The sequence below is a fragment of the Mugil cephalus genome, chromosome 10, assembly GCF_022458985.1.
Source record: "Mugil cephalus isolate CIBA_MC_2020 chromosome 10, CIBA_Mcephalus_1.1, whole genome shotgun sequence".
Taxonomy (NCBI): domain Eukaryota; kingdom Metazoa; phylum Chordata; class Actinopteri; order Mugiliformes; family Mugilidae; genus Mugil; species Mugil cephalus.
The window spans coordinates 6,955,511-6,967,907 of record NC_061779.1 but is presented as its reverse complement, the minus strand read 5'-3'; positions in this window follow the sequence as shown (position 1 = coordinate 6,967,907).

Genomic DNA, 12,397 nt, shown 5'->3' with positions numbered 1-12,397 from the left:
CTTTTATTCCTGAGACTTAAGAGTATTTTACCTGGTGATCTGTATATTATAATACTGTTTAACTACCTAAAATGATGGCCCATGTTTGGCCCAAGTCCTATCTACTAACATGGAGGGGTTGGAGCTTATGATCTATACTGCAGAAAGACACCAGGGGGAGCGCTACTTGCTTTAGCTTCACTTTTGAGGAGCTGTTCTGTTGTCCATCTTTATATGGTCTATGCATTGTCCATTCTCTGATGAGTCACAACTGTTTTGAAGGCACATAACATTAGGAAGGTGGTCATAATGTTTTTCCTGAAAGGTGTGAACTCTTACTATTAAATTGTCAAATTCCCTGCTTGTTGTGAGGTTTTTACTTAACTTTAAATCTGTCTGTTAGCTGCAGCTTAATTTTATTCGTCTGCTTTGATGCGGCTCATCCTACCGGTGCACTATCTAAGCAAGAGGCCTGCATGTGTTCCACTTTCCACTGAGTCTCAGGTGTTGCTGACGCTGCTCCACCATTCGGTTGGCCAGTAATTGTGATTATTATGACACCCAACCTCGTCTTTATGTGGCATTACGCTTCTTTATGTGTTTACTCGCGTCCAGAGAGAAATGTATCACACAGATTATTCGTATCACACCCCGATGCTCGGCAACACAATCAGCCCACTCGGCTACGTATTCTTAAATCTCACTTTAGTTCTAATATTATTTATTCTAGTGAGGAGAGAAAACATTTACAAAGCGACATTTTCTCAGAGGGAGTGGGTCCAAACTTTTGTCCCGTAATGAAAATAGAAGCATCTGTCAGCCATGTGACTTTCTCTTGGAAGCATTAAGATATTCAGTGTTTTATTGTCCATTAAAACCATTTTTGTTTGGACAAACCACTGCACTATCATTAACAAGAATCTGTTTATGAGACCTGACAGGCAGTAGATAGCAAAATGGGGATTGTCAGTGTTAAGCTTTCACAGAGCATACATCAATTCATGTACCAGGGTTGAAACAGAGAATGTTTGAGGCCTAAACCACCTATAAGACTTCCTTCTGGACAGGATGAGTTTCAGACACATAGCTTTCAATCAGTCCATCATCTATAACCTACGTTCGCAGGCTGGCATTGACCCTGGACAGGTGGCTAATGCTAACAGGATTTTGTTAATGGAAGCAGAGGATATTACCAACAAATTGTTGCTCGGTTACGATGCGAGGAGATGCTAAGTTGAGCTGGCTTCAACTTTCTTTTCTAATGACATGCTAGTTAGGTTAGTTGGTGACCGATGCCATTGTTGATTCAAATCTATAGGGATTCCCTTATTAATTCCTACTGGGAATTTTTGGTCTGGAAAAAGTAGGCGTTTCATGTACAGAAACAGAAATTGGAGCTTGTGTAAGTAAACAAATAGGAAATTAGTCTTTGGATCCTCACTAGCGCTACCATTTCAGTCTCTCTGCCATTGCGTCTTCTTTGTCATCACTTGTGCGTCAGGTGCTTCGACCAACGTAAAGATTCTTCTTTCATTTTATGGTGGTTGGCAAACAACTTTTAGGTGTATTACTGCCACCATCTGGACTGGAACGTTAAGATTCTGCACAAAAAGCACTGATAAGTAGAATCCATAAGTGTGAAAGCAAATGATATTGATGAATTGAACCAGTTGGAAACCGATTCTTTAAAAGAAGGTTATTGATGTCCATCCCTATGTGAGTGTGAATGGTCATGTTTCTCTTTGCATTAGCCCCATGATAGACTGGTCCAGGGTGTACCCAGTCCAATGCGGCTGGGATAGGGTCCAGCCCCCCCCCCCATGAATCAATCACCTGACCAACATGCATGTTGTTTAACAGTGGGAAGAAAACTGAAGCAAAACTGGCAGAAAAAGGCCGGAGGCAGACACGTCCAGATGTGAGGCGACACTGATAAAACCCCACGCTGCCACATGTCAACATGTCACAGTTGATAAATGCTTTTATAGTTAATTATGACACATTTATTCCAAAATATTCAAACTTAATTAATGAAGCTATGTCTGGAGAAGATATATAGAATATACTGTGCCGTGACGCTTTAAGAATGAAGTCGACTGGTTGCTGATCACGTGACAGTAACACCTCTGAGAAGACAGGTGAGGAGCCCTGTGGGTTGGGTTTGGACGCACCTACTCATTCAGTTTAATGAGAGCGTGACATACAGTCCTGAAATACAGCAAAAGTATTGCTTCAAATATACACTCATTTAAAGAGGCATCCGCTAATGCTAGCAGAGGAACCGTCCAAATCCTCTTAATGGCACTCAGTTAACACCAAACCACATGTCCTGTGGTAACAGAGATAAAGAGGCTGCACAACAACCATTGGATACATTATCCACAACACTGTGAAGTACTATTAAACAGTATTGACCGCTTTATATAAGCTACACATATCTGTAGAGCACAATATTGATAAGCTCATGTGTTTATTTTCAACTCTGGTGTGTTCTATTAGTTGACACTGTTGTGGTTGTAGAGCGTGTTTTTTTTTCCCCTTGATGTCAGTTAATGCACCATGCGAGAGTGAGAGTTTAGAAGTGTCAGACTGATGGACTTTTGATTTTTTCCATCTACTCTTCAAGGTAATAGAGCAAACCTCAGTTGCAGATGAAAGAGATAGAGAATTAGAAAATTTAAACCAGTTTAAAACTTGCGATTAATCGGGATGCAACAGTTCATTAAGGTTTTATAGTGCATTTCAGGATATTTTCAGGATGTCATAATTATTGGCAAACAAATTAATAAAGTCTGGAAACACTCTCGCTCTCTCTTGCAGAGAATTGTAAAATATGTTAATTAGCTAATATGTAGTTTTAAAACATACTACTAAATGTAGATTTTTTTTAGCTTTATTAAGACTGTTGAATGTATCATATCAGGTTTTCCTGATGCTTTTCCTCATCTCCTTTTGATACAAAAATAGACCAATAATGCAAATTCCCCTTTTAATTCAGTCTAGTTTAAATCACGCAAATTGTATCTCGCATTAGTTTCAGTAAGATCATTTCTTAAGCTCCACGGGAAACGACAGCTTCTTTTCATTCTCACCCACTCGCGGCCCTTTATTCTGCTCGCTTTCCTTTTCCCGTGTCTCCTCCCCCTCCTCCTCCTCCTCCTCTTCTCCTCTTATCCTTGTCCTCCTCAGCAAGCTGCGAAGAGACAAGAGGAGAAGGGATGAGAAAGGAGGCATTAGAGTAAAGGACGGGAGAGCAAAACAGAAAGATTAATCATGTGAAATCATGTGGGACGGGAGGAAAACGCAAAGGTATTAGGACACCTGAGAGGAAGACGTTCACACATCACACACCATGGTTACGTGTTAGGTGCATCTGAACGTTATGGTTTTAATTGTCTCAAATGTCAGGTGTGTTTACAGAGATGCACATGCTCTGTCCGTTTGCTTGTCTCTTCTTGTATTCTCCGCAGAGCATCAGCAGCAGGAGGCACGTATCCTCCCCCTTCAGGCTGAATCTCCTCTCTGTTTCTCCCCTAACTTTCCTGGTTTTCATCCCCTTGCTTTTTCACTCTCTTCTTCCTCCTAAACCTTCCCTCCCTCCCTCCCTCCCTCCTTCGTTCCCTCCCGCTGAGTGATCCTTCGCAGACATGCCTGTTCGGTGCTACAACCCATTTAGGGCCTTGCTGCTGTAGCCGTCACATAATTGGAGCTGTAGCCAGGACCAGCACATGGGACACGGGGGGGTCGTGAGTGTGTCTGTGCGGGTTTGTGTGTTGGTGCGTGCAGAGTCAGAGGAAGATGGGTGGAGGGTGGAGGGTGGGGGTGGGCAGAGGCCAAGGGAGGAGGGGGAGAGGAAGAGAGAAAAACGAAGGTAGTGACACACTTGAGCCACGTGAGCGTTTGAGGATTCGAGGAGTCAAGGTTGCCACGGTGCGCCAACGTGCTCTATACACAATACGCAGCGCTGAGGAGAAGTTCAATGAAAAGGCGCCGAACAATAGTCAGCGGTCGAACACATTTCTGGAGGAGGAAATCATAAAAACACCCTTTATTCACTCAGAAATTAAGATTTCAAAACACAAAACACGTCCATCCGCATGCTGTTTTTTCAATAGTGGATGTTACCACAGGATAAATGTTGCCGGCCCAGTGATCAAGGTAATATATTTGACTTGCTTGGTTTGATTCTCCCAAGTTAAATTATATTAAGTTTACTATCATACAAGAGAAAAAAAAATACTCTTTGCCTGCTGCTTATGATCAGAGAATGTGTTTTTTTAATACTTTTTCTTTAATGTAAATCATCCACATTTTTGACATGTTTTTTTTTTTTTTCTAAATCAACATAATCATTTAAAATATAAATATCCTAAATATCCACATTAAATGAATGCGATGTAGTCTGGGTACAGTTCATACTGAATAGCGGTGCATTTGATTATCCTCACCTCTTTGGGATTTGTATGTAATTTCAGCTGATGCTTCACGTGAAGATGGTTCTGGGTTCAGTCCCACCACTTGACCCGGGGCATTTCTGTGCACGTGTTCTCCCTGTGTCTGCATGGGTTCTCCCCAGATACCCCAGCTTTCTCCCCGCCATCTCAAGACAGGCTCATTAGGTTCACCAGTGATTCTAAAATAGCCGTAGGTGTGAGTGTGAATGGTTGCCTGTCTGTACGTGTTAGCCCTGTAATAGACTGGAGACCTATCCAGGGTCTTCCCCACCTCTCACCCAATGACAGAAGTTACAGAAAATGAAAGAATTAATGAGTAAAGACAATTCTCTCCTCTGGCTGTATCGAGGCTCCATTCTCGCTAAGTGGGTTTCATCCCGGGTTTTCTAAAAAGCGTCTTGAGGCAGTTTGTATTGTTATTGATGCTGTATAAATAAAAATGAATCGAATTGAATTAATCAGTAATGGGAGGCAATTAGAGCACTTTGGATTAAAGCGCTACACAAATAGAGCCTGTTTACCACGTCACTCTCTGCCAGTGACTCAACCTATATGATGATTTACAGAAATACGTTCCCACAGATTAGAGTCCTGAGGAGTGGGGCTGTCACATTTGAAGACATCATTTCAAAAACAACATATTCTGAAAGTATTGCTGCAGCAGCATTGTCACAGTGGTCTATAAAAAAATTATTAGAGAAGCAGACATTTGCCCTTCAAATTGGTCTGTGAGATAGTCCTACATTATACCCATCAAGAGTGTCTGAGGATGAGGTTGTAAAAAAGCGTTTTCTAAATAAGAACTCCAGAGGTTGTTGTACTTGCTCTCAGCTCCAGAATCGGGTGAGAAGTTCAAATTCCACCGAACAGAAAGAATCATCTTCAACGAGCTCACAATAGCACAACACATGGAACCAACAGATATAAATACAGCGATAGCTCAGCCCTCTCCCTCTCCCTCTCGCTGTCTCACCTACGTCTATTTTCCACGCGTGCATCTCTTTTCTCCACCTCATCCTCCACCTCATCCTCCCCTCTTCCCTCCCTCCGTTTTGCTCTCCTCCTCCCTCATCTGCTCTCTAATGCGTCCATCTTTCTCTCCCTATTCGGCTCAGTAGGGGAGAGCTGCATTTGAAGCTCATTAAGTAAAGACCTACAGAGCTCTGCGTTTTATGCGATTTTATGACATATAACTCCTAATATATGTGTCCGCTGCAGGACATGCAAACACACACCAAAGGAAATCTATCAAAGAGAATCCATTTGTAAAGAAATACACAAATATATGTATTTTGCACAGAAGCAACTTGTCAAGATTTTCAGTTTTGTTTAAGCCATTAGTTTTACAAATTGTGCCAAAACTGTTTAACGTCCTAACTTGCGTACTTTTTGCATCTTAGGTATAAAATGTGTAACAACACACATGCATCCGATCTTACCTTAGCCTTTCTGGCAATTCACAGCTTTGGCTGATAGGTAAGAATGCACATTGCAGGTAAAAGTGTGATCGGCATGAGTCCTGCAGACTCCTGGTAGGGCTTAAGCAATCCACTGTGGACTCTTCACACATGACTCTGTGTTTTGGAAAAGAATAAGTGAGGCCTGGGAGCAATCACCACAACGCTAGTCCGACCAGCTACCAGCGGGGGACGGACGTGATTGTGCACAAGATGGGAGGAAGATGCCAGTGTGAAACTGATCATAAGAAGAAAGGGAGAGGGATGGTCAGTCCGGTCTAACATGTCAGAATCTGCAACTGTCCAAGGGGAAGAGGTTAGAGGCTACATTTACAGAGACTTTCTAACAATGGGGAAACTTTTGAGATCTGGAAAATGGGTTCAGAGGTCGCTTTGCTTATTATTTCTCCAAAACTAAGATATTTGTTCAGTGTTAGCATTAGTTGCTGGAGACCTGTGTGCATGTGCAGATCTGGTGTGGTGGCTCAGGGAAAGTGTGTCATCACCTCTATGTGTTACTGTTCAAATCAAAATAAAAATCAAATCAAACTTTATTTATATAGCACTGTTCATGTATAAAAGATGCAACACAAAGTGCTTAAAAAAAACCACCACTGACCTCATTCATATGCACACACATGCACACGACAGCATTGTACACGCATGTATACTCAACAAGATAAAATCTCTTTACAGCAGTCATTTTGGCAACAGTTTGCCAACACAGCACATACCTACAGTACATAGGTGCATATTTTACCATGTTGTGAATCGCTGTCTCAAGGTGGTTATCGTTGCCCGGGGCAATGTTCCTTCATGAATTTGGGTGGACAAGCTTCTGACAGATCACTGTAGGTGTGTTTGTCTCTCTGTTGAGTTTAAATATCAACGGCTTGCCTCCGCAATGACTAATTTCACAATGAAGGTCAGGAAAAGATTGACAGTCGTGGTTAATTGAAGGGAACATTGGAATGCAGGTATTGGACTTGCTGTATTCACTGTAGTGACGCCTAAAGTTGGCAATGGACACTAAACCAGATGGACTCGAGTTGAAGTTGCTCATATATAAAACACTGAATCCAGGATATTCTGGGCCTGTGGCTGAAATTTGCAACTGGACCCAGACTGTCTGCTGTTCATTTAAATTACCCCCAGGTTGCAGTTCTGCTGAGTTTTACTTTTTTTTTTTTATCTTTCTTTATTTGCTTGCACAATTATGAATTTGAAGTCCACAACTGATTTATTGCACATTAGGCTCTTTTAAGTTCCCCGAGGGCTGTGTTGTTGTCCATTATCCTTCACTTAACAGTTGGTACTGGGAGAGGGGGTGTCACTAGTGTGACAAGTGTGAGTTTGCACAGTGCAAGTGTGAGTTTGCACATTGCAAAGATAGTGGGCATTGCACAAACCACATACACAGGCCAAAACACTTGGTGAATAGTGCAGGATAAAAATAAATAAATAAACGCTCTGATGCAACAAAATAATGTGAGCTGGAAGAGTAATCAAGGATGTGCAGAGGGATGAGAGATGGCAATTTAGTTTAATTTCCATCAGATGCATGAGAAAACACACTTAAAATACACTTAAAATACATAATTTGAACAACAAATGAGTGTGTGTAATGTGTCTTTTGCTATAAAGGACACTTGGATGCCTGCAGCTAAAATGGATGAAAGCACCTGTCCATTCATGCCCCTTCATCTCATTTAATGTGTCATCTCTTTCTTTACATGTGAGCGGCACGCTGTTTTTCATGAATGTGTCTGCACATGTCCTGCATGTGTGTGCATCTTGTGTTGTGATGCGTCCGGCTGCGTGAGCTGGGTTTGGGGAGGGAGCAGGTGAGAAGCTAAGCTGACAGAGACGGAGCACATCACTTACGCGAGACGACGAGTCCATTGTTAATGATGTTATGTACATTCATCGGGGGCCAGCGACTCACACACACACACACACACACACACAAACTGACGTGCACCATGCACACTTACAGTACACGCTCAAGACACTGCAGATGGCAAACAGAGACAAATAAATATGTGTGCGCACATATGGCACCAAGATTAAGGTTTGTTATTAATAACTTAATGTGACAAGGATTTCGCCGCTTCAGAAGGCTGATTTGAACTGTAATCACACCTATTTCACCGACACACACACACAACTATACTTGCACCGAGCAGCTGTGCATATGTGAGAGCGAGAGACAGCAGAAGGTGTACCTCAACACTTTGTATGCTAATGTTACACCAGGATGTTCCTGAAACAATCTACCGGGACACAGATGAATTCACTACTTTCCGGAGTCAACAAGCAGGATTCTCGCTGAGCACTCCGGGGCCACCGCAGCGAGGAAGTGGCAGTGTTCTTCTTCTATGGTGCTGTGGTTGTTGGAGGCATCTCCCTCTCTGATGTCATGCTGTAGGTTTCCAGGAGAGCGGTTTTGAAGCTCAGTGTGGTGGCTCCGGCTGACTCCTCCTAACTCCTGGCTCATTTAAAAATAGGCAAACAGGTGAGGGGGGCTGAGGAGGGCTGAGGAGGGCTGAGGGGGGCTGAGGAGGGCTGCGAGGGGCTGAGGGGGGCTGAGGAGGGCTGAGGAGGGCTGCGGGGGGCTGAGGAGGACTGAGGGGGGCTGATGGGGGCTGAGGAGGGCTGAGGAGGGCTGAGGGGGGCTGAGGAGGGCTGCGAGAGGCTGAGGGGGGCTGAGGAAGGCTGAGGGGGGCTGCGCGGGCCGACATTTTTACAGAGCGAGTTGTGTGTGCAGGTTACGGCCGCTACCTACTTACACAGTAGTTTTAATGAGCCTTAAGCCTTAATCCTTTGTATCACGTTCTGAACATGCTTAGATATGCTTTAAGCATTGTAACATGGAGGTTTAATGGAATTGACATTCATTTGGAGCCAACCTCCAGCTGCCATGCACTGTAGTTCTTTTTGTTGTTGTTGTTGTTGTTGTTGTCTTCCAAGGGTGTACCAGACAATCAGGTCAGCTAAATCACCATTATGATACCATTATGATGCACACAGAGAGAAGGATGTTACAAAAACCAGATGAAGCTCTTATTGTGAAACATAGAAGTTAAAATTAAACTTGAGAAATTAATAATACATTTCTAAAATCCCTCCCTACAAAACTTAAACTGCAGCAAAAAACCCAATGACATAAAGAAATAAAAAACAAATCTACAAAACATCTTTCTCTGTGGCATCTAATTGACAAAACGTTGGTCGGGGAAGTTATATAATTACTGCCCAGGTACAAAAAGCCTGAAAGTACAGCCTCTGAGGTTTATGCCCCCTAAATTCACAGGAAACTCGACAAATACTAGGAAGACAGAATAAGTCAACACACATTAGTATCACAAACACTTACATGTCCACCTGCCCATGGTTGAACAACAACAACACACTATTTAGTAAAGGTCATCTTCTAGGAAGTTGAAATTCATGGTTCTTCTAACACACATTACATGATTAATTACAGATACAGTTCGCCTGCCGTCACAGAGATTGGAGACAGTGGATAGTCTTGCATTTCAAAAAGGAGAGATCGTGTAAATGTGAAGAGCAAAATTTGTTGAAGGAGCAGAGGCTTGTGAGATTACGTTTATTGGCTCAAATTAGACGTCAGTGAGAGGCAACGTCGTTGATCGCATTCCCAGATGACGGATGTAGATTAGAGACAGGACCCGCCTGGGGTCTAGACGTGGCGGACCAGATAGGTTGAGATGCCTTGGACAAACAGGACGAGGTGGAGATGAGGACCTTGACAGATGGTCTGACAGATGGGGCCAATCAGTCCCAGCTATCCATACACTTGGAAGTGACTGGTTTAGAGAACAGGGGCAGACAGATCACTGAACAAGAACAGCCACATTGATCCTAAATGGGCTGTAGTGGAATAGACACAGGACACGTGGGACCAGTCCTTCTTGAACTTTGAACTGATGTTAGATCACAGTGACAGTTTGACAAGATTTATGCGATTTAAATAATAAATGAAGTTGACTCTGCTGGTTTGAATTGCACCACATACACACGTATTGATCCGTGCTGCTGGTCAGTTGTTGCCACACATTTGTAATTATGAATTTGACTTGAACTGATCAGATAAATTCACTGCAGCTTCAGTGTGATCATGTCTTTATGTTAATTTCAGGACAAATTGTTTACAGTTACACCATTTTAATGTCTGGCTGCAAATCTGACTAGTAGCAGGCAGATTTGGGAGACACTGCTTACACCTGCGTCTTGGAGAGACATGCGTTTTCAACATCTGGCTATAATGCAGTTTAAGTTTCAGATTTCAAACAGAAGCTTCACACAGAGAGTTAACACTTGACTGTTTCAGATGATTTGCCCAAATGCATGAAGCATAAATGGATTCTAGGACAGTATCAGATGCTATTCTTACATATTTATTGCGTTATTGCGTTATATGTATTGGAAAAAAATAAATAAGCAAAACATCTTGGAAGAGCTACTCTGAGCTGTAGGCTAGGAAGAGCTACTATTAGCTGGGAGGCTAGAAAAATCTACTATTCTTTGTGATGCTAGGAAGAGCAGTTGCTAATGGCTAGCACGGCTCCACTTTTAAGCAGTTTGTTTGTGTGCATATGTACCTATAAAACTAAAAAAGGTACATTTTAATGACAGTTACGTTCTAAGTGGATGTACATGTCCAATCACAATTAGCAAAAGCCACTGAAGAAATCATACTCAACCGTATGAATGCTAATTAATAGCAGACAATGGTAAAAACCATCTTTTCTAACTGGGACTGCACTGCATAAATCTTTTAATTTGTGATTAATAGGATCATTAGGTAGTTAAAGTTGTAAATGATTTACTCATTTATATACATTCATGTTAAGTTATGGCAACTTCGTGGTATTATGACAAAATGTTTGAATGGAAGATTAAGGGTCATGCTTACTGTTCTGTGTTATGTCCATTAAATGGTTATTGGGTTGACTTGGAAAAGGTTAGATTCATAAAAATAAAAATGTATAGATCAGTTAAAAAATAAAAACAGATTAATCAGTTGGAAAAATAACTGTTTCTCTACTGCACACACAAATTTAGGATGACTTTTTTTAGGCTCACACTTGCAGTAAACTAATAAAAATAAAGAATTGAACAAGTTCAGCATTTTACCCAGTGAGCAGTCCTCAGGCTCAGGCCCCGCTAGACTCTCGGTCTGACTGCTGCCAAGCGAGGAGTGCACTTTACACTCCTACAGGAAATGTTTGTGCAGTCTTAACCTCTCACCCCCTGGCTAGAGAACGGCCTCAGGCTCCCCTGGATGCTGCCGGCTCACCCGCGTTGTTACTTAGTCTCTTGCAGTTTCATCTCGTCATTTCACACCTCTCCCTTCTCAGCTTTGATTCTCTTCCACTCCCTGATTTCTTTTCATCCCCCACAATGTTCTCACGTTCTGCTCCTGTTATTACTTCCTCTGTTGGTTTAACAAGTTTTTTTTTCCCCCCCTGCCTCCTGCCTCTCACACATTTTCCTCCACCACCATCACCTGTTCCGCGGCACAAACCCATCGGCTGCCTCCTCCTTCTCAATCTCGTCTTCCTCCATCGCCACATTCCCTCTCGTTGATCATCAATCTCATGTTTTCAAAGCCAAACAGCAGCCGCTGGCACGCCAACAGGACCAGAGGTCGGCTCCCGCGGGTTGCCGCCTCACTTCAAATGACAAAAAAAAAAAAAAAAAAAAAAAAAAGTAGAAACAAAAGACGCTGTCTGAGACGCAGGCAGGAGAAGGAGAGGCTATACAAACAGGATATCAAATAGATCTTCCTCCTCCTGTACCTGCACGTCCTCTCGTCTCTACAGTGGGAGACCAGGTGTGGGAGCAGAGAGTTGCTTTAATTGTGCGGCGGGGTGAGATGAGAAGGGAATTCGAGCCAGGTGGGTTTGTTTTCATGTGTGCTTGCACACGTGTGTGTGTGTGTGTGTGTGCAATAAAGAGGCAGCGGCAGCAGATAATTGGAGAGGCACACCTGGATTCTGCCCACCTTTCCACCCTGACCTGGTGCCCTTCAAACCAGCACTATTCACTCTGTGTGCATACTGTATATGTGTGTGTGTGTAGTGACCTCTTACTGCCCAGCCAGCCAGAGTCTGCATGTGTGTGGGGGAGCCAGCAGGCTTGTGTGCTTGTGTGTGTGTGTGTGTCCATGCCTATCTTTACTGACTGCCCATCTCCATTTAGTGTGAGTATCCTTCGTGTGTGAGAGAGACGGTGCTGGTGAGAGCAGTAGGTCACTGAGCCGAGCTATAAAAGATTCAGGACTGACCGATGACCTCGGCAAAATAAAAAAGCTCTGACTTTTTCAAACAATCTTCTTTGGGAGACTTTGTGTGTGTGTGTCTATGTGTGTGTGCGTGCGTGTGTGTATTTTTTATATTTTATTTTTTATTTAACCTTTACTTTGACAAAGAAAACACATCAGAAATTCTCTTTTGCGGCTGCACCCTACATTGAGGGAAG